The 22,999-nt window shown below is 41.6% G+C and overlaps 1 pseudogene; it reads left to right on the top strand.

Moving 5' to 3' along the window:
* The first annotated feature begins 3,437 nt into the window (after positions 1-3,437).
* On the top strand, positions 3,438-16,700 carry LOC102487790 (ran-specific GTPase-activating protein-like; annotated as a pseudogene).
* Positions 16,701-22,999: the final 6,299 nt, after the last annotated feature.

Below are 22,999 nucleotides of genomic sequence, written 5' to 3'. Positions count from 1 at the left end.
ATCATGGCCTTTTAAAATGTGCATCTATTGCTATGCAAACACACACACACACACACCCACACACACACACACACACACACAAAACCCAGAGAGTGGGAGAAAAAAGTAGGAAGGACAGGAAAAGAGGAACCACGTATTACACAAGTCTTTCCTGAGGTCTATGGTCTGTGAACTCAAGAGCAAAAGCAAAACGTGTGTGTTTCCACATGCAGAATTAATTACTTGTAAACCAACCAACCAACCTGGGCAAGCACTCAGCATCTTTCATTCACCTTGTCATTCTTGTTGGATCAGGAAACTCCTTGGAACCACATTATAAAAGGATCATTGACACAAAAGTCACATGTCAACCCCCCCTCCCACCCACACACACACATACACCCCCCAACTTCCAACATCAGCTTCCTCTAGTAGAGTGGGGAGGGCAAAGTGTAAATCTTACCCCTTCTGAAGTTGCTCCTCGGTGCTCTCTGCTTCTCCCTGTTGCTGTTAAGTAGCTCCATCATGAATCCATTCATTTCACTTCTAGTCACCTCCAGATCTCCTGAAAGCAGCTCTCTTCATTGCATGTTGGAAAAGGAGGCTGACTTTATTCCTCTCTGTCCCATCCCTTTACGTCTCTTCAACAACAGGCTCTAACAGGTATGTATGAGTATGTCACAACAAGGAAAATAATTAAATAATCTAGCAGTAAACTGACTGCTAAGTATGACTTTTTCTAAAGGCCAAGAGAAAGGCACTCAAAAAATTAAATCTTCTGTGGGGAATCTTCACAAACTTCTCCCGGCTCACAACCAGATCCTCTGCCTTGAGCTTTCCCCAAATGATCCAACTTCTTCTTTTGTTTAAGTGTATTCATTTAATTCTTCATGAGAGAGAGAGACAAGCATTTCAACAGGGTCCCCACACCATGATCCACCCAAGCCTCACCAGCCCAGATCACGAGCAGGTGCTGCAGGCCTGCCGCGGACAGGAGAGACCCTGGGCTCAAACCAGGGAAGGTTTCCCTATGCGTCTAATTGCACTACTGCTGTGTCCCTGTTCAGGCTTCAGTGATACTCCTGCTTTTAATCCCCTCAACTAATGCCTCCTTCGCCTGCATAACACACACATACACACAGAAATCACCCCTCTAGGTATTTTTTTAAAATTCCTGTATTCTAAATATAATGGAAAACTGTGAGTTCATACTAGTATGTAAGTCCAGCCCAATACCACATATTTCATTCTAGTTTTCTTCCTTTCCTTATTTCTAGATATTTCCTGAAATAAGAAGGTGGCATTCATTATCTTTAACTTACTTATCTACTTGATTCATCTCTTGGAGATCATCCTTTACTCATCTCCCTTAGGCTCCAATACTCCACTCAAGACTACCCCATGGTGCAAGCCTTCTTCACCTGTGGGGCTCTGAATCTCCACCTTGAGTGAGCTGCCCCACCGCATGGACAGACTCCTTATCCTGCTCGGTCTCTGAAGCATCACCAGAACTACCCACTGCAGAGATACTTTCCTCATCCTGCTCGGGCTCCGACACCCCATGCCAGGCCCTCCATACCCAGCAGGATGCCCTCCTTATCCTGTTTAGGCTCTGAGTTTCCGCACTGGGCATCCCTATCACAATGACACCCTCCTTACCCATAGCTGGCCCACCTTTTGCAAAAATTATGTTCTCACCCACTTAGGTTCTAGGTCCCAACCCACCCTGCACCAGCACTGTGCCTAGGTGCCCTCCTCACCTCTCCTAGAGGCTGACATCCCACACCAGGCTGCCCCTCCACAAGGACTTTGCCCCCACCCAGCTGGGGTTCTGACCCCCCACAGAAGGTGACCTTCTCACGCACCCCACCACTGACATGCCCTCTTCCCCTCTCAGGTTCTGAAACCCCACATTGGGTGCCCCTATTGTGGACACACTCCCCAATCCTCATATTTTTTTTTTGAGAGGTTTTCGCTATAGGGCGTGTGAGCTCACCAGACAGACAGAGAGAGACATAGAGACAGAAAGCGAGAAATCACCCCCCAGGGGAGATGGTCACGCTGCAATTCCTTCTTCTCCATTCTCCTCTCAGGATCTTGGGAACGCACGCACACACGCCCGGCATGAGTTTTAAGCCACCAGGTCCGGGACGCGAACCAAGGTCGACTACGTGGGAGTCCAGCGACATAGCCATTACGCTAACTGCTGGTTCCCCCAATCCTCATATTTTTGATACCCTGCACTGGGCCATTGACATGTGTGGACACCATCCTCACCATGCATAGGCTCTGCTTGTCTAGGCCGGACACGTTCTCACCTCACAGGGTTGCTCTCTGTACTCTTTGGGGCTCCAATATAATTGCCCAGCCAACACCCTGCACATCCTCCATCTCATCCTGCTTGGGGTGACCCCCTGTGCCAAACCTTCGCTGCTCCCTCACCCACACACCGCAGACACTTCTCTTGCTCCATCCTATCCACTGCTTATTAATTATTTCATGAGAAAAAATAAATGGGCCTAACACAGGGAAAGATAAGTGAGTACAACTTCTTCATAACTCATTAGTAGACCTGACAAACATTTGCACGTGCACAGGTGTGCATACTCAGACCCCCAATAACAATGATTCTCAGGGGCTTTACAGTCTAAGCTCATAAAGACAAAACACAATGTATTCCTGGCTCTCTCTTTCTGCTTAAAATAAATGACATTATAACTGGATTACACTGTGTCACAACCCCAAATCAGAGTAGCTCACAACAAACGCTGCTATCTCATGCACATTACATGTGACTGTAAGGTCAGCTTAGGGTTGGCTGTGTCTCTTCTTGGCTATGAGATTTTTCTCCTTTTGGAACTTGGAATCATATAGTAGCATCTTATAAGTTGAATGTGTAGTAGTTTGGGTGTACTTTTTAAAAAAATAAATATATTTAATCACTGTACATCTTTGTAATGTGAAAAATTACTTTTCCCAGCATGAATACACTGCATATCAGTCACCTTAAAGATATTAATTATTATATATATTGTCATCCACAAATAACTCTTCATTCTTAGGGTTGACAAATGCTTTCCGCCCCCCCCCCATACCCTTTCTCTTACTCCCCAGTACCCCACCCTTCCTATACTGTCTCCAGTATCTACATCCCACCCCACCTCCCACTGTGGTTATACCTTCCAGTCCCTCAGTTTCTGCCATAGAGTGCAGACATTCAGTATATATTGAGTGGGGATATTCAATGCCTGTCTTTCATAGTCTGGCTTGCTTCATTTAACATTAAATTTCCCATATTTGCCCACTTTGTATCAAATGGCAAGATCTTGTTGTTTTTTTGCTTTTTAGCTAGTAATATTCCATAGTAGATGTACACATTTTTTTCAATCCATTCATCTCTTCTTGGACATTTGGGTTGATTTCAAGTCTTAGCAAATGTGAATAATGCTGCAATAAACATGGATTTGCAAGTATGTTTTAAACTGTGTTTCTCTATCCTTTTGGTAGATACCCAGGAGCAGAATTACTGGGTCATATGGAAGCTCTATTTATAGGCTTCTGAGGAACCTTAACAGCGCTCTCTACAATGACTGTACTAACTTAAATTTCTACCAAGAGTGTAGGAGGGTTCCTTTTTCACTGCAGCCTCATTGGCATTTATTATTCCTTCATTTTTTTTATCTTAACCATTCTGACTGAGGTTAAGTAGTATTTCATTGTGGTTTTGGTTTGCTTTTTCCTTGTAAAAAGGGATGTTGAGCATTTGTTTCACTTGCTTCTTGTCTATTCATATGTCTTCCTTAGAGAATTGTCTGCTCAGCTCATTTGCCCATCTTTTCATTGAATTGGTTAAGTTTTTTTGGTGGGTAAGCTGCTTGAGTTCCCTGTGTATTCTGGTTATCAGTTCCTCAGCTGAGGCATAGTTTGCAAATATATTCTCCCATACTGAGGGTTCTCACCTCATTCAAATTATTGTGTCTTTTGCTATGCAAAAGCTTTTTAGCCTGACTAGTCCCATTTGCCTATTTCAGAATTATTGCCTGTGCTTTGGGGATCTTACTGAAGTCTGCTTAGGGGCTGGCAGGTGGCATGGTGGTTAAGGTGCTGGACTCCCACAGGGTCAACAAAATTTAAGTCCTGGGGAACCAGCAGTTAGCATAATGGCTATGTTGCTGGACTCCCATGTAGTTGACCGCGGTTCGTGTCCCGGACCCGGTAGCTTAAAACTCACGCCGGGCGCATGTGCGTGCGTGCCCAAGATCCCGAGAGGAGAATGGAGAAGGGATTGCGGCATGACCATCCCCCCTGGGGGGTGATTTCTCGCTTTCTGTCTCTATGTCTCTCTCTGTCTGTCTGGCGAGCACACTTGCCCTATAGTGAAAGCCTCTCCAAAAAAAATAAAAGTTTAAGTCCTGTACCTGGTGGCTTTCTCTCTCTCTCTCTCTCCTCAAATTAAAATAATATAATAATGATAAATAAAATTAAATAAATAATTCTGTCAAAAAAAAAAAGGAACCTTGGCCTAGTCTGATGTCTCCAAGAGATCTCCGTATCATTTTTCTTCTGAAATTTTTTTTATTAATTTACATTCATTCCCTGAGCATCATCACAACATTCTAAATGTGGTTTACCATCTAGAATATACTGCATAGTGGTTTAATAATGCATGTTATCATCCATAATATTCCATTTCTACTTTCATATATATGTTTTTTACCCCATGTCTAGCCCTCTGCCCTATTCCACTCTCTTATTACACTATCTCTGCTGTCTACAGTTGTCTTCAATCCCTTTTCCCCCAACATTTCGTTGGTCACACAATATCATAAGTAATCTAACTACTTTCAATAGCAAGATCAGCCGATGGTTTCAAGAAAAGCAGTTTTGAACTGGTAAGGATATTTCTTTGAAACTTAAAGCCTAGAAACAGGTTAGTATTCTGTTCAAATAGTCGGAACATGAATCTATTGATAGCTGAAGACAGGACAAAAGTCCTTAAAACCAGACAACAAAGCTTAGAAGAAAAGCAGCAATATTTTAGTCAAGTCGTAGAATACTGTTTCATCAGTTCAGTCTCATGTACTTAATCTTTCTTCTGTATCTGTTGAGGTTCGATGTTCCAGATTGAAATCTGGGATGTAATACTCAACTCCAGCTTTTGGCCCTACAATTAAGTTGCCCATTTTCTTAGTTTCTGAACTCTTATTTCTGTGTGTCTGCATTTAATTTTACTGACATAGCACTCCCTTAAGAACTTCTTGGAGATCCGGTCTGGTGCTGGTAAATTCTTTCAGGTTTTGTTTATCTGGGAAAGTTCGTGTCTTTTCTTCCCAAATGAACGATAACCTTGCTGGGTACAGAATTCTCGGTTGAAATTGCTTTTCCCTTAATACTTTGAATACATTTTCCCATTCTCTCCTCGCTCTCATTGTTTCCGATGAGAGGTCTGCCGTTAGTCTGATGGGATACCCTTTGTAGGTAACTTGCCTTTTTTCTCTTGCCAGTCTTAGTATCTTGTCTTTGTCTGTGGTTTTGGTCAATCTGGCTATAATGTGTCTTGGAGAAGATCTTCTTGGGTTGATTCTATTTGGGGTCCTCTGTATTTCTTGGGACTGAATCTTTGAGTGCCTCTCCAGGTTTGGAAAATTTTCTTGTAAGATTTCATGGAATAGATTATCAATGCCCTTATGAGTCTCTTCACCTTCTGGGATGCCTATTATCCGGATGTTTGGACGTTTGATGGTATCTAGTACTTCTCGCATATTATTCTCAAATTTTTGGGCCATTTTCTCAGTCTTCGCGGTGGATTTTTCTAGGCCAACCATTTTCTCTTCTACATTAGAGATTCTATTTTCTGTATGATCTAGTCTGCTTTTAATACTTTCAAGGGAGATTTTGACTTCTTGTATTATAGCCTTCATCTCTAACAGTTCCATCTGATTCTTTTGTAAAGTGTGAAATTCCTCTTTTAGATCTTGCATGAATTTCCTTACCTCCTGGAACTCTTCAACTCCTTTCTCCTTCCTCTTCAGCAGTTCCTTGTCTCTCTTCTCTTCCATCTCTGTTAGCTTTGCCATTATGAATGTTCTGAATTCTTTATCAGACATTTCCATGATTTCCATTGAACTGTGTGTGGATAAAGAGGAGCTATCCTTTTCCCTTGTGGGAGAGGTATTTTCCTGCTTCCCCATATTTCTTGTGGTCCTGCAGCGATTTCTAGTCATCTGGTGGATGATCGGTTCAAACTTGGAAGTTCAATCACTCGAGTTTTGGATGCTGGAGGCCCAGTTATCAGTGGGACATCTTCCTTTCTCCCCAAATGGCTAGATCACAGGAGCCATGGAGCTGTCTGTCTCTTGAAGAAAGGCTGTTCACGCAAGTTTTGGATGCTGGAGGCCCAGTTATCAGTGGGACATCTTCCTTTCTCCCCAAATGGCTAGATCACAGGAGCCATGGAGCTGTCTCTCTCCGTATCTTTTTCATGGTAGTTTTATAGTTTGAGGTTTTACATTTAAATCTTTGATCCATTTCAAGTTGATTTTTGTTAATGGGGAAAGATAGAGGTTCATATTCATTTCTACAGGTGAATATCCAGTTTTTCCAGCACCATTTGCTGAAGAGATTTTCTTTTCCCCACTGGATTGTCTTGTACCCTTTGTCAAAAATCAGTTGGCTGTATATGTGGGGTTTTTTCCCCTAGATTCTCTATTCCGTTCCAGTGGTCTACATGCTTGTTTTGTGCCAGTATCATACTGCTTTGATTGTAACAGCTGTGTAAAATCTTTTAAGATTAGGTGTGAGATGTTTCCTACTTTATTCTTTTTGCACAGTATTGGTTTGGTGATACAGGTTTTTTTTATGATTATGAACAAATTTTGTAATTCTGTTTCTGTAAAAAAAAAATCGCAGGCAATTTGTAATTACATTAAATTTGTACATTAATTTGAGTAGAATTAACATTTTAATTATGTTAATTGTTCCAATCAAGAAGGATGGAATATCTGTTCACTTTTGTGTACTATTTTCAATTTCTTTTTTTAGGTTTTCAAAGAAGAGTTTTCCTTATAGAGGCCTTCCACTTCTTCCACTTCTTTGGTTAAGTTTATTTATAGGTGTCTACGTGTGTGTGTGTGTGTGTGTGTGTGTGTGTGTGTGTGTGTTGGGGGGGTGGCTATTATAAATGGGACTCCTTTCTTCAGTTCTACCTCAGGCTGTTCATTGTTGGTATATAAAAATGCTATAGATTATTATCTATTGATTATTCTTGTGAACAATAAACACCTTTGTTACAGGAATGAAGACAGGAATACTTATTTGCCTTTCTGGGCCTTGATTTTCCTCAGGAAGAAGCCCAGGTCTACCTTCTAGCACATAGCTATCTGTTCGGCTGCACTGGCTGGTCTTGAAGCAAAAAGGCATGCAAGAAACTTGCCCTGCTGGAGCTGCTAGTTTGGACATTCTTTTTCCTTTCATCATATTTATTCTGAACTTTTTTCAGTCACTTTTTGTTTAAAATCTCTTCCTCCTCAGAAGTCATCTTGGCTCCCTTCTCCAAGCTCACGGGCAGTGCACAGTAGGACTCATACTACTGCCAGTATGGTGTGCTGTCATTTGGCACGGTGCAGCTCTTCACCATGGTCTTGGTGCAGACCAGATCATTATTGTATGCGTTGTAGGCAACATCGATGATCTATGCTTTGCTTGTACAACACTCTGAGCCCCAGGAAAAGCTCACCACGTTCAGCCTCAAGGCATGATATTTATTGTTACCTCCTCACACAGAGACTGTGTGTATGCATCAGGGGTGATCTTAGTGCTGGCAGTGGGGCATCCCAGCTCAAACTTCCACTTCTTGTGTTAGGGCTTTCTTTTGCCCCCACTGCAGCCAGTTGTCCTAAGAGATGCCCATTGTTTGGCACAGACTGGAAAGAGTTGTACATTGTTTTTATATCCTGCCACTTTACTGGATTCCTTTATCACTTCCAGGAGTTTTGTTCTGGACTATTTTGGGTTTTCTAAGTACATAATCATGTCATCTGCAAATAGAAATAATTTCACTTCTCCTTTTCCTATTGGAAGGCATTTTATTTTAGTCTCTTGTCTTATTGTATTGGCTAGGACTTTCAGTATTATGTTGAAAAGGAGAAGAGAAAATGGGAGGCATTTTCTTGTTCCAGTTTTTAGTGGAAAAAAACTAAAAGTGTGATTTTGGCAATGGGTCTGTCATATTTGGCCTTTATTTTATTGATATCTCTTCTGTGATGATATTGCTGAGAGTCTTAATCATGAAGGGATATAGTATTTTATTAAATGATTTTTGTGCATCAATTGATTTGATCACATGGCTTTTTCTTCTGTTAATGTGTTGTATTACATTTATTGCTTTGCATATGTTCAACCACCCTTACATCCCAGGAATAAAGCCCACATGGTCATGGTGTATAATTTTTTTTTTCTTTTTTTAGGAGAGGTTTTCGCTATAGGGTGCATGCGTTTGCCAGAAAGACAGAGACAGAGAGACAGAAAGTGAGAAATCACCCCCCAGGGGGTAATGGCCATGCCGCCGCAATCCCTTCTCCTCCATTCTCCTCTTGGGATCTTGGGCATGCATGCATACACACCAGGCGTGAGTTTAAGCCACCGGGCCCGGGACTTGAACCGCAGTTGACTACATGGGAGTCCAGCGACATAGCTATTACGCTAGCTGCTGGTCCCACGGTGTATAATCTTTTTAATGTGTTGTTGGATATGGTTTGCTAGTATCTTGTTGAGAATTTTTTTTTTTTTGAGAGGTTTTCTCTATAGGTCGCGTGCTCTTGCCAGACAGACAGAGAGAGACATAGAGATAGAAAGCGAGAAATCACTCCCCAGGGGGGATGGTCACGTCGCAATCCCTTCTCCATTCTCCTCTCGGAATCTTGGACATGCATGCACACACACCCGGTGTGAGTTTTAAGCCACCAGGTACCCTGTTGACTACGTGGGAGTCCAGCGACATAGCCATTACGCTAACTGCTGGTCCCTCTTGTTGAGAATTTTTGTTTTGGTGTTCATTAAGGACAGTGGTCTGTAGTTTTCTTTTTTAATTTTTTTGTTATGTCCTTGTCTGTTTTGGGGATCAGGGTGAGAAAGGCACCATAGAATGTATTTGGGAGGATTCCTTCCTTTAGAATCTTTAGAAATAGAGTAGAATTGGAGTTAGCTCTTCTTTAAAATTTTGTAGAATTCAGAAGTGAAGCCATTGGGACTTGGGTTTTTCTCTTTTGGGGAACTATTTATTACTAATTCAATCTCATTGGGTTTTTTGGTTTGTTTTGTTGTTGTTATTTTGGTCTATTCAGGCTTTCTATGTCTTCCTGATTCATTCATCGTAGATAATATGTGACCAGAAATGTGTCTATCTCATCTAGATGTTCTTGTTTGTTGGCATTGCATCAGTTATAATATTGTCTCATGATCTCTTATAGTTCTGTTTGTTGTAATGTTGCCTGTTTTCACGCTGATTTATCTGGTTCCTTTCTCTATTTTACTCAAGTAATCTAGGTAATAATGTGACAATTTTGTCTGTCTTCTCAAAGAACCAGATTTGGTTTCATTTATTTTTTGTATAGTTCTTTTTTTTTTTTTTTTGTATAGTTCTTTTATGCTCTATTTCAACTATTTCTGCTCCAATCTTTTTTTCCTTATTTTCTTTTCTTTCTTCCTTTCTTTTTCTTTCTTTTTCTTTCTCTTTCTTTCTTTCTCTTTCTTTCTCTTTCTTTCTTTCTTTCTTCTTAGATGGATTTGTGCTATAGGGCACATATGCTTGCCAGAAAGAAAGTGAGAAATCACCCCCCAGGGGGGATGGCCATGCCACAATCCTTTCTCTTCCATTGTTCTCTCAGGATTTTGGACACGCATACACACGTGCCTGGCATGAGTTTGAAGCTGCTGGGTCCAGGACTTGAACCATAGTTGACTTACATAGAAGTCCAGTGATGTAATCATTGCACCATCTGCTGGTCCCCTACTCAAATCTTTATTATTCCTTTTCTCCTGGTGTTTTGGGGGGTTTTGTAGTTGTTTTTCCAGTTTCCTGAAGTGTGTTGTTAGGTAGTCTATTTGCCACCTTTTAATTGTTTGTGGGTATGTGTATGTGTGTATGTGAGCACTAATTGCTATGAACTTCCCTCTTATGAGTGCTTTTGCTGTGTCCCACAGGTTATGAAAATCAGTGTGCTTGTAATCATTGGTTTCAATGAATGTTTTGATTTCATTTTAAATTTTTTCAGTGGTTGTGAGGTCATTCAGGATTACATTGTTTTTTGAGAGATTTTTCGCTATAGGGCATGTGCGCTCGCCAGACAGAGAGAGACATAGAGATAGAAAGCGAGAAATCACCCCCCCAGGGGGGATGGTCATGCCACAATCCCTTCTCCTCCATTCTCCTGTGAGGATCTTGGGCACGCACACACACATGCTCAGCGTGAGTTTTAAGCCACCGGGTCCGGGACATGAACCACGGTCGACTACGTGGGAGTCCAGCAACATAGCCATTATGCCAACTGCTGGTTCCCTCAGGATTATTGTTTAGTTTCCATGTGTTTGTGAATTTTCAAGAGTTCTTTCTGGAGTTAGTTTCAAGTTTAATTCCATTGTGGTCAGAGAAGATGCTGGATATAGTTTCTATAACTTTAAATTTGTAAAGGCTTATTTTGTGCCGTCATGTGGTCATTCTTCAAAAACATTCCATGAAAGGGTAAAAATGTATATTTTACTGTTGTTGTGTGAAATGTTGTGTAGAGTCCATTTGATATATTGGTATCATTTAGATCCTGTATCTTTTTATTTTTCATCTAGACATTCTGTCCAGAGGATACAGTGGAGTGTTGAGATTTCCAGTGATTAGTGTGTTGGAGTCTTTCTATTCTGTTAGATCTAGCAGTCTTTCTTTCACATATCTGGGTGCTCCAGTGTTGGGTGCATAATTATGTATAAGTGTTATATACTCTTGGTGAATTATCCCTTTTAGTACTTTATAGTGTCTTTCTTTGTCCTTACAGTTTTTTTCTTAAAGTCTATTTTACTATTGTGACTCCAACCTTTTTGTTTTATTTCCATTTGCATGGAATATCTTTTTCCAACCCTTTATTTTCAGTCTATGTATGTCTTTTTTATATGCATTTGCTTATTTTTACATTTAATCACTGAATATTACTATAGCATTCCAAGTAAGTTTTCTCATCATGAATACACTACATATCAGTCCAAAGACGTTACATATACATTACAATCAACAGATTTCTTTTAATTTTGGGTCCCTTAATGTATTGCTTCTTTCTTCTTCCCCTTGATTCTCTCCCTCTCTCCCTCCCTCATCCCCACCCTTCTCCCCCACTGTCTATAAAGCCATCCCTGCTCTCCATGCTTTTATACCTTCCAATCATTTGGTTTCCCCATAGAGCGCCAACATTTGGTACATATTGAGTGGGGACATACAATGCCTCTCTTTCATCATCTGGCTTGCTTCACTTAGCAGTAAATCTTCCATATTTGTCCATTCCTAACAAATGCCAGAGTCTCACTATTTTTTATGGATGAGTACTATTCTGTAGTGTATATGTTCCACACGTTTTCAATCCATTCAGCTGTTCATGAACATTTGAGTTGGTTCCATGTTTTAGCAATTGTGAATAATGTGGCAATAAACATGGGTGTGCACGTGTTTTTCCAACTGAGCATTTTCCTGTCCTTTGAGTAAATACTCAGGAGTGGAATTTCTGGTTCATATGTTAGTTCTATTTGTAGGTCTTTGAGGGACCTACATATTGCTCTCCTCAGTGACGGTACTAATTACAGTCTCTGTATGTCTTTCAGTGAGGTGATTTTCTTGCAAGTAGTATATTGAGGACTTCTGTCATTTTACACATTCAACCAGTCTATGTCTTCTAAATGGAGAATTTCATACATTAACACGTAATGTTATTATCAATAATTGCAGGTTTGTCCTTGCCATTTTGTTAGCCATTTTTTCTTAGTTGTTTTGTGTTCTCTTATTTCTGTTTTTCTTTCATTTTCCTGATATAGTACTTCTTTTAGTAATTCTTAAAGACCTGGTTTAATATTCATAAATTCTTTCAGTTTTTGTTTGTCTGAGAATAATTTTATTTGTTCTTCCCATAATTTTGGCAGATACAGTATTCTTGGTTGAAATGGTTTTTCTTTTAATGTTTGAGTATGTCTTTCCATTCTTTCCTTGCTCACATTGTTTCATTTGAGAAGTCTGACATTAGGATATCCTAATAGGATAGCCTTTGTAAGTAACTTGACATTTCTCTCTTGATATTTTTAGAACACTGTCTTTGTCTTTGATTTTTACAAATCTGGCTATGATACACTGTGAAGAGGATCTTCTTATGTTGATTCTATTTGGCATTCTTTGTATTTCCTGAATCTAGAAGTCTGAATGTTTCTCTAGGTTTGGAAAGTTTTCAGCAAGTATTTTGTGGAATGTATTTTCTAGCCCTTTATCAGATTCCTTACCTTTTGGAATCGGTATTGTTTAAATATTTGGGTGTTCAATGGTATCTAGAATTTCTTGTATGCTGGCCTCATTTTTAATGGTTATTTTTCCATCCTTCTCAATTGCTTGGACTGTCAGAAGTTTTGTTATTGAGGTCAGAGATTCATCTGCATGGTCTAATCTGCTTTAACTTTTTTTTTTTTGGAGAGGTTTTTGCTATAGGGCGTGTGCACTCACCAGACAGAGACATAGAGACAGAAAGCGAGAAATCCCCCCCCCGGGGGGGATGGTCACACCGCAATCCCTTCTCCTCCATTCTCCTCTCGGGATCTTGGGCACGCACGCACACGCGCTCAGCATGAGTTTTAAGCCACCGGGTCCAGGACACGAACCACGGTCAACTACGTGGGAGTCTAGTAACATAGCCATTACGCTAACTGCTGGTTCCCTGCTTTAACATTTTTGAGGGCAGTTTTGATTTCTTACATCATGATCTTTATCTCCAGAAGTTCTATTTGATTCTTGTATAGGGTGTCTATTTATAGAGTTCCTCCTTCAAGTCATGAAAAGATTTCCTCATGTCCTGGAATTGGTTGTCTGTTTTCTCCTACATTTCATTGAGTATAGTTACAACAAAATGTCTGAATTCTCTAACATTTCAGTGATTTATTGTGTTTTATCCATTGCTGGTGAGGAATTACTGTGTTCTTTGGGGGAAGAAGCATTTTTGGGGTTTCTCATACTTCTCAAGGATCTGTTGTGACTTTCAATCATCCGGGGATACACTTCTTGGTACTTCTTTGGGTTAGATTTCTGTAGTTGTGTGCATGTGTGCTTCTCTTTGATGTGAATTAGCTACATGTAGTTTTCCCTTCTACTGTGGATGACAGTTTGATACCCACAGTAGGAGTTTTAAGTTCAAATTTACAGAGGGATTTCTCTCCTTTTTTGCTGATGTGAGTGTGGGAGTTCTGGAGTACTCCTCCAGAACCTCAGAGTGTTTAGAAATTTGGATCCTATATATGAAAATCTATCTGGTCACTATGTGATAGGGGACTGAGTTGGTAGGTGAGAATGTAGAGGTGGTATCCAAAATTGTGTGCCGTGCTATACGCAGTGCCCCAGCCAACACAGCCTCTTCTACCACACCCTAAACTGGGAAGGCGACTTGGGTAAAGAGCTGGCTTTGCTCAGGCCTGCTTTGTCTCTGCTCCTAGTTGGGTGGAGGGTAAAGTGGCATTAGTACCAGAAAGATGGCTCCTCCTATCTTTTCACTCTGTGGTTGCGGGAACCAGAGCAGAGGGGGTGCACTCCAGGACCAAAACAGCCTCTCCTTCCACATTCTAGACTGAGCAGACGGCTTGGATGAAGATCTCAGTTAAGGTTTACTTTATATTCGCTGATTCCCTTGGCCAATACAAATCACTTGGACAAACTTATGAATGGAGCAAGGAGATATACCCACAGAAAGACCTGTCAAAGGCATCAGACCTAATCCTCTGGCAGAGAATAATATAAGCATCTGGGAACAATTCATCCCCAATCCCTTTAAGTTATTGTATTTAGCCATGAGATCTCTTGGGCAGTGATGTCCAAAATTGAACATAAGTACCTTAGGTAGTATAAAAGGACCCACTAGGACATGATTAAAGTAATAGAACTTTGGACCTGGCAGTTGATGTGGTGGTTAAGGCACTGGACTCCCACATGGCTGACTATGGTTCAAGTCCCAGACCTGAAACTTGCTTTCTCACTTTCCCTTTCCCTCTCACTCTGTCCCTCTCTGGTCAAATTTTTTTAAATAATAATAAGTAAAATTAAATATATTAAAAAGTACTAGAACATCTACTTACATCATATGGATTTATATGTCATATGTTGTATGCCCTATCGTGAGGAGGAGTGGACACGCCCATATCCGAGAAGCTGATGGTTGTCTTCACTTGTTCATTTATTCTCTGCATGTTGCATCAGGTGGCAGTTTATCTGTGAAAATAAAAAACCACTTCTCCTTTGTCCTCAGTGCCTGGAGGTAGTGTCTAAATCCTCAGTATTTCCCGAGTAGTAATGTTTGTATAATTCATGATGGACCCTGATGCTGTACTGAAACTATAAGCTCAAGTTCACCCCTTTCCCTCTATCAGCTCTGTGTCTTGTCCAGTCTGACAGAGACAGCTGCAGACCCCAGTCCACTATCCCTGAGGTTGGTTTCACTGAATAAATTCTTTTCCTTAGTCACCAATTTTTGTCTTTTTGTGGGAGGTGCCGTGGACTTGATTTTTTTGGTCCCCTGAACGAGTATTCCTCGGCTATTTCAGAAACTTTGGTAAGCCAGAGCCAGAAGTGCCAAACATTGGGTACCAGCAGTTAGCGTAATGGCTATGTCGCTGGACTCCCACATAGTTGACCATGGTTCGAGTCCTGGACCCGGTGGCTTAAACTCACGCCGGGCGCACATGTGTGCGTGCCCAAGATCCTGAGAGGAGAATGGAGGAGAAGGGATTGTGGCGTGACCATCCCCCCTGAGGGGTGATTTCTCGCTTTCTATCTCTCTGTCTCTCTCTGTCTGTCTGGCAAGCGCACATGCTCTATAGCAAAAACCTCTTCAAAAAAAAAAGAAGTGCCAAACGTTGTGAGTTAGTTGGTCCCCAGAATAAGATTTGGCATGGAACCAAACAGTTGCTGAAACAGCTGTTTCCCCCTACCCAAACTGGCATTGGCTACCCTTAGCACCTTTTGCAGTTGGTGAAGAAGTAAATGCATCTTGAGAACAAGCCAGCAGGCTCAAAGTTTGGCTCCTGGTAAGTCATGACAGTGCACGTCAGGCTTTGTCTTGATCTAAGAGCTCTGCCTTTGGGCCCTTCAGATGACAATTTGGGCATCCACCATTGGTTTCATGGGAAAGATATTTTCTGTTTGGGCCCTTTTGAGAGACAATGTGGGTGCTTGCCATTCCTTTTGTGATAGAGACATTTGTCATATTTGTGTTTTGTTTGAAGAGGAGAGAACGAATGTGTGACTTCGAGGACTTAATAAACCAGGTTGTCTTTGAGAGGGTAAGTTAGAAACTGGCAAATATGGTATGCGTTTCTCCTGTCCCAATTCAGAGCCCTTGGGACAAATATTAATTAGCACACTCGTCTTCGTCTAGCTATGATCCCACGACCAACTCGTGTCTTTTCTGGTGAATTCAGAAGCTTTTATTTTTTCCTTTGTTCTGGCTACTTTGAATCTATTGATTTTTTTTTCCCCTCCACTCATTTGTGGTTTAATATATGAGAGAAAGGAGTTATGACAATTGCCAAGAGGCCGCGGATCCAGCGCCGACCAAGCCAACCTTGTGGCTGCCAAGGACACTCACAAAGACCATGATACATCTACCAAGAATGCTGACGAGTCCAACCGCGACCCCCAGTTTGAACCAATAAATTAAAACGTTGGAGGAAGATGAACTTTTTTTTCTTTTTTTCTTTTCTTTCTTTCTTTATTTTTGCTATAGGGAGGTTTTCACTATAGGGCACGTGCACTTGCCAGACAGACAGAGAGAGAGAGACATAGAGACAAAAAGCGAGAAACCACCCCCCAGGGGGGATGGTCACGCCGCAATCCCTTCTCCTCCATTCTCCTCTCGGGATCTTGGGCACGCACGCACAAGCGCCCGGTGTGAGTTTTAAGACACCAGGTCGGGGACGCGAACCGCAGTCGACTACGTGGGAGTCCAGCGACATAGCCATTACGCTAACTGCTGATTCCCCGAAGAGAAACTTTTTAAAACACCGGCCAAGCTGTTCCGGTTCGCCTCTGAGAACGAGCTCCCGGAGTGGAAGGAACTGGCGACGTCAGGCTCAAGCACAAGAAAGGGACCATCCGCCTCCCTTGCGAAGGGACAAGACCCTGAAGATCTGCGCCAACCACTACATCACTCCGATCATAGAGCTCAGGCCGAACGCGGCAGCGACCGCGCCTGGGTCTGGAACACCCACGCCGACGAGTGCACCAAGCAGAGCTGCTGGCCATCCGTTTCCTAAACGCCGAGAAGGCACAGAAATTCAAAACAAAGTTTGAAGAATGCAGGAAAGAGATTGAAGAGAGAGAAAAGAAAGGGCCAGGCCAAAACGACAATGCCGAAAAAGAGGCTGAGAAGCTGGAGGCTCCTCCAGTGAAGGAGACCAAGGAGCCCGAAGACCAGACCAAGGAGGAAGCCGAGGAGAAGCAATAAATTCCAACTTCTTTTTTCTCTTTTTCTTTTTTAAAGTTTTTCCTTGCCCCTCCTTTTCAGTTTGTTTTTATTTTGTTTTGTTTTTACAAGGGACTTTATATAAAGAACTGAATTCCAACATTCAGGTTGATTTTTGTTGTTGTTGTTTTTTGTTTTTCCCAAAGTTTTTGCTCCATGGAAGAAGACTTCAGAAAATCAATTCCCCACTCATGAAACTGTACTGTGCTAACTTTCTTTTCCATAGTGGAAACACTTATTTATAGTCATCAAAATAATGAATAAAAAACACATTTGAAAATATATATATATGAGAGAAAGGTCAAAGTTTGCTTGGAGATTTTATGAAGTGAACATTTCTCTCCAGTCCTGTTGATCAAAATATCTTCAACAGATAACACCACACCCCCCATCCGGTCAATGCTCTGCCTCTGTATCCCTCCTCCAAATGTTCTTCCCCAGGCCCCACTCCTCCACACACACCACATCTGGCATTCACACCCATCTCTTGTGTTTGTATATCTTTTAGTCAGTTTCGGTCACAGAGTGAGAAATCAAACTGCTATAAAGTAGTGGGACCTTTTATTTGTGTGAGATGCTTTGAGGGTTCAGAGAAACATGAAGTTAAAGTTTGCATTCATTTTGGTGTAGGGATTTTTTTTTAAATCTATGCATGGTTTTTCCATAATTCCCATTTTCATGAATTATTTTATTCTTTCTGATAAGATATAAGTATTTACAAACAATATACAAGCAAAGATAGCCTGACGATGATGTTTTGAAGCTTTCTCTTGTGAAAACAATATCTATTTTTGCTTTAGTATTTATTTTTCCAAATTTCACCTGTCATATCAAGAGTCATTTGAATATAATTAACTCACACTAACAATCTATATTTCAAATCAGAAGCCAACTTAAATGGACAACACCTTTTCGTGCTGTTAAAATAGCACATATTGGGAACCAGCAGTTAGCGTAATGGCTATGTCGCTGGACTCCCACGTAGTCGACCGCGGTTCGTGTCCCGGACCCGGTGGCTTAAAACTCACGCCGGGCACGTGTGCGTGCGTGCCCAAGATCCCGAGAGGAGAATGGAGGAGAAAGGGATTGCGGCGTGACCATCCCCCCTGGGGGGTGATTTCTTGCTTTCTGTCTCTATGTCTCTCTCTGTCTGTCTGGCGAGCGCACGCGCCCTACAGTGAAAATCTCTCCAAAAAAAAAAAAAAAATAGCACATATTGAAAGTGACAAATTATTTCTTCATCCACCAATCTCTGTATAGTTACTAACAAAATCTCTAAAATAGGAATAGGACTAAATGCACACAGAACTATCAAAATTGTTGAAGACATTTGAATATTTACTAGGTATAATAACTTATTTTAGTAATGTAACAATGTACCCATATTTTTAGAAATGCATGCTGGGGTGTGCATAGTGTCTGGATACTATACTATAGAATACCTCACAAAAGGAAGCAATAAATCAAGTATGAAAAATCTCAATAATAATTGTGATTGATGTGTATGTGGAGTTGACTACACTATTCTTCGCAAACAAATTTGAAATTTTTTATAATGAAATATAATCCTTTTCCCTCAATCAATTTCTTTTTTATAAATAGTAAAATGAAATTTCAAATACAGAATATGATTCTTTTTTAAATATTTATTAAATTTCATTTATTTTAATTTGCCCAGAGAGGGACACAGAGAGCAAGGGAGGGGGGAAGTGAGAAAACAAGCAAGTTACCAGGTCCAGGACTTGAACTGTGGTCAACTATGTGGGCATGTCCAGGACTTGAACTGTGGTCAGCCATGTGGGCGTGTCCAGGACTTGAACTGTGGTCAGCCATGTGGGCGTGTCCAGCACCTTAACCACCAAGCCACCCTCTGGTCCCCAGAATATGACTCTTTAACACTTTGGTTTCTATACTGATAAAGCCTGAAAATATGCTACATGATGTAGGTTGACTCTATCCAGAGATAAGGTAGGAGATCTGACATTGAGGGAAAAGGTCATTTCTCCAGGCCCTTCAGGGATGATAACATTTAATCCACACAACCACCTTCTGTAACATCCAAATTACGGTTGGGAAGACAGACCTAAAAAGAGGTTAAGTTACTTGCTAAATTCACAGAAATAGCAAGAGTTAGACTAGATATATTATTCTGAGTGCCTTTAAATACAGTTCTGTCTTAACCAGACTGCAAATTTTAAATGCTCTTATTAGCTAGTAACATAGAGTAAAAATCCTCAGAAGCCTGCCCCTCAAACCTCAGTACCCAAAAGCTGTACACCTACGGTTTCATGGAGCTCTCTGTCTCACCGTCGCTGATTATAGAGAGAAACTCCCTCTCCAGCCTCTGCCTCTCATTTCATTGACCATGAGACGAAGCAGCCGGACTTCATTTGGCCACTGAGGACAAACTTAGCAGATGGTGAGAGGCTGACTTCCTCGGGCTGTGCACGAACTCTCCTTGGCTATACTTATTTCAAAAACCACAGGAGAAAAGACGTGGGGAAAGAGCACAGCTGATTAGAGAGGATGACTAACAAGAGGAGGAGGGTGGAGTCCAGGCCTCAAGAGACAGCTCCTACTTTGCCCTCTTAAATGCTGCCCTGTCACCTCAGTATAAGAAGCCAGTCTAGCTACTGGAAGGTCAAAGGCCACATGGAGAAGAGGAGCTGAGACACCCCAGCTGAGGGCCAGCACCGAGTGCCTGACATTCAGGAGAGGCCATCTTGGACCTTTGGTTCCAGCTGACTACAGCTGTGTGAATGAGCTCAGGTGAAACCAGTAGAGGAGCCACCCGGCTAACTCACAGATTTATGAGAAATCATACATTACACTGTTTTTAGCCACTGTCCTTGGAGTGATGTGCTACATAGCTAAAGATAACTGATACACAGCCTGATTAAGAATTTTATATTTATTTAGTCTATCTGGAAAATATTAATGATATCTTCCACTAATTCTTGGATTTTTAAAAAAAATACAGTTTCAGCATCTTTAGCTATTATATCTCTGAAGTGTCATTAATGTGTTCATCTCATTCACTCAGCATGCTGCTGCTCGAATATCATGTATGCTTTAGGGAGTCGTGAGCTGAGACTTTACATGGAGGCTGACATTCGTGCTTTCAAATCAGTAAAGGCTGAAATTTAACAAAGAAACAGAGCAGAATAAAAATCAGCATCACACATAGAAAAGATAAGCACTGTTTCAGTTATTTAGGGGTGTGTGTGTGTGTGTGTGTGTGTACATGTGTGTATGAATATATGTGTGTGTAGATAGATAGATAGATATAGATATAGATATATAGATAGATAAACACCAAGAAATAATATAACTATTTCTGCTACTTATTTGGGGTCCTTTTTTTACTTTTAGCTTTTAGTGTTTGCTATAGGGCTGTGTGCTCACCAGAGAGAGACAGAGGGAGAGAGAGAAGGAAAGAGGGAAATCTGCCCATGCTACAATCCCTTCTTCTCCATGCGCCTCTTGAGATTTTGGACACACACACACACACACATACACACACACATGGGCCTGGCATGATTTTTAAGCCTCTGGGTCCAGAACTCAGACCACAGAGTCGGTCATGTGGGATCCAGCTTTCTTTAGCCTCCACACCACCCTCTGGCCAAGACCACAGTTTTTCAAGATCAAAGAATGTGACAATTGGCTGCCTTGTAGAATCAGAAAAGGCATTATTGAGGAGGTTAGTTGGAACACTGTATGAGCTTCACGAATATATTTTTAGTTGAAAAGTGGTGATAACTTTTAATGGAAATGAACCTCACGTCTTGGTTGTTTAGTAGGATTAGGACTTACAGTTGTTAGTATTATTTTTTCTTTCTGTGTCCTTTCCTCCTTTCTGGGTACTCTTTACTAGAATGTGAGAGTCTCCATCTTCTGCTGATTTACATCTTACTACAACAAAGTTCATCTCTCAAACAACCTATGAAGGTCTTCAGAAAGTTCATGTAAAGTGCATATCACGGAAAAGCTACCTGTGGATTTCAAAATTGTTCGTATGGAGGTACACTTACGTTTTGCCATGATCTTTTTGAAGTACCCTGGTATATAACTGGGCGAGTATGAATTTAACAGCAAGCCTTTGCATGTATACATCTGACTAAGGCATTTCAGGGTAAATGACAGAATGGGCCGATCAGGTAGGGCAGGACTGATACCACTTTCAGCCACATCATGTTGTACTCTTGAAACTGAGCACTAGTGATCTACTTGCTGATTTCTTTTTTCCCAGCATCAATCCATTGTATGTTAGTTGTCAAAGATATTGCCATATACACTGTATCTTAACAGAGGGCTTTTAAAGACCCCATCCTTATTTTACAAAGTGTAAAAGCCTGTGTCCTAGATATACAAATACTTTCTTGGATGTCTTCCTATAGTCTAAGGTATTTTTGAAGAGTTTTAGATGAGGTCGGCCATGTAGTCCAGACATGATGTGCAGCTGGCTGGATGGTGGTAGATGTATTTGAAGGGGGAATGACAGAAACAGGAAGAGTAGTTTAAAGTCTAGGCTGAAACAAGGATAAGAGGAGAAAATTTCCCTTTTTTTCAAGGCTTTACTAAGTTTGGAGAAAAAGGAGTAGGCTTGAGAAGTGTTTAATTATTTATTTATTTATTTTTTTTGCGATAGAGCATGTGGAGAGACAGAGCAAGACTGTGAGAGGGAAAGAAATCATCCCCCAGTGGGGATGGCCATGCCACGATCCCTTCTCCTCCATCCTCCTGAGATTTGGGGCACACATACACATGCACTCGGTGTGAGCTCTGAGCCACCGTATCAGGGACAGGAACCACATCAGCAATGCAGGAATCTAGCACCTTAACCAGTATGCCACCCGCTGGCCTCAGTGTTTCGGAATTTAAGTCAGAAAAGCTCTGATATGAACTGGATATGGGCATGCAGGGAAGGGAGTAATGAAGGAAATAACTGACAGTCGCAGGTCCTGACGGATGGGAGACAGCATTAAGGGAGGCATCAGAGATGACTGCAGATTTCCACTCCTGTGGGTATGTAATAACCACCAGAAGAGCTCAATAGCAAAGAAGATGAGCAGCCTTTGTATTAGGACTCTATTAATCTACTTTTGGGCATGGCAATACCGTGTTATATGTAGGACATTCAAATATGAGGCAGCTTGGTGTATGAGTCTGACGCTAGAGAAACAGATGTGGACATCCTTAGGTGGTGATAAAAACCAACCTGGAATATGCTTAAAGACTTTGTAAAAAGAGAACAGGGGGGCCCAAGGAATGAACCCTTCAGTGCTGGCAAAACCCTAAAGTGGTCAAAGTAAAGGGAGCCCAAATAATGGTAGAATATAAGACCAGCATCTGCAGTGTGCCAGAAAACAAGGAAAGAATATTTTCAAGAAGACTGGGCTTAATAGCGTCACTATAGCAGGAAGATCTAGGATGATAAAGACGAAAAGTTCTTAGCTTTGACAAGGAAGAGGCTTCTTGTAACGTGTAACTGCAGTGCGGGGGTCAGAAACCAGATGGCAGTAGGTTGCTGGTCAGTAGAAAGAGAAAAGACTGCTTTTTAAGGGATGTTTCATGGGATTAAAAGGTGAGCTATGGTAAGACTATGGGGTTCAAGGCAGTTTTTGGATTCTGGTTTTGTGTGTTTTCAATGAGCAGCATTTCAGAATATTTAAAGCCTAGGAAGAGGAACTAATAGAGGAGAGGAAGAACATGAGCAGGGCAAGAAGGAGTGACGATGAGAACAGTCCTACGGCTCTCCAAAGGCAGTGACCACGTTCTGCTGCCGGTTACGTCCCAGCTTCTCTTGCAGGTGTCCCTCCTAGTCACTGCTCCTGCCCTGTCTTACATAGGGCCTTCGTTGCCTCGTGCCTGAACCACGCCTCCTCACTGCTTAACTTACAGACTCTGGGATTGAAAAAGGCACGAGAGCCCCAAAACATAAATATTATAGCAAGTAGCAAAGAAGAGTGTAAGAGTCATCCTTGCAGCTTGACCTGACTAGTCCTCTGCCCTCTCTAACACAAACTGGAGTGATGTGGAGGCATAATGTCTAACAAACTTCTCGGGGAGCATAGCGTGTGAACTGAGTCTCAAAACATGAGAGTTTCTTGGGACCAGCAGTTAGCGTAATGGTTATGTCGCTGGACTCCCATGTAGTCGACCGCGGTTCAAGTCCCAGACCCAGCGGCTTAAAACTCATGCCGGGCGCGTGTGCGTGTGTGCCCAAGATCCCGAGAGGAGAATGGAGGAGAAGGGATTGCAGCATGGCCATCCCCCCT

Source organism: Tupaia chinensis, unplaced genomic scaffold, assembly GCF_000334495.1.
Source record: "Tupaia chinensis unplaced genomic scaffold, TupChi_1.0 Scaffold000183_1, whole genome shotgun sequence".
NCBI classification, from domain to species: domain Eukaryota; kingdom Metazoa; phylum Chordata; class Mammalia; order Scandentia; family Tupaiidae; genus Tupaia; species Tupaia belangeri.
Note: the sequence above shows the minus strand (reverse complement) of the source record. Positions and strands in the feature narration are given on the sequence as shown.